Source organism: Orycteropus afer, unplaced genomic scaffold (assembly GCF_000298275.1).
Source record: "Orycteropus afer afer isolate SDZICR_OR568_19922 unplaced genomic scaffold, OryAfe1.0 scaffold00004, whole genome shotgun sequence".
Lineage (NCBI taxonomy): Eukaryota > Metazoa > Chordata > Mammalia > Tubulidentata > Orycteropodidae > Orycteropus > Orycteropus afer.
The window spans coordinates 19,898,756-19,899,455 of record NW_006921591.1 but is presented as its reverse complement, the minus strand read 5'-3'; positions in this window follow the sequence as shown (position 1 = coordinate 19,899,455).

The following is a 700-nucleotide window of genomic DNA, read 5'->3' as shown; positions in this document are numbered from 1 at the left end:
TACAGTCCCACCAGCAGTGTATGAGAGTCCCAATCTCTCCACAACCTCGCCAGCATTTGTTATTTTCTGTCTTGTTGAACTTAGCTACTAGTGAAGGCAGGTTCTTCCATTTATGTAGAGCCTTTGTTGTCTCCTGTAGTAGTGTTTTATAGTTTTCTTTGTATAGCTCTTTTATGTCTCTGGTAAGATTTATTCCTAGATATTTTATCTTTTTATGGCTATTGTAAATGGTATTGTTTCCCTAATTTCTTTTTCAGAGGTCTCTTTGTTGGTGTAGTGGAATCCAACTGATTTTTGTATGTTGGCCTTGTATCCTGCCACTTTGCTGAACCTCGTTATTAGTTCCAGTAGTTTTTTTGTTGAGTCTCTTGGGTTTTCTATGTACAGGATCATAGCATCCGCAAATAGAGATGCTTTACTTCCTTGTTACCAATTTGGATGCCTTTTATTTCACTTTCTTGCTGTATTGCCTGGCTAGGAATTCCAATACAATGTTAAATAGAAGTGGTGATAGAGGGCATCCCTGTCTGGCTCTCATTCATAAGGGGAATGCTTTGAGTTTTCCTCCATTAATAATAATATAGGCCATTGTGGAACAAAACTCAAAAATCATTTGGAGGCAAAAAAAAAAAAGGTGGGGACCAGGTTTGCTGGTCCAATAGAGCCTGGTGGAACCACTGAGACTATGGCCCCTAGCTGC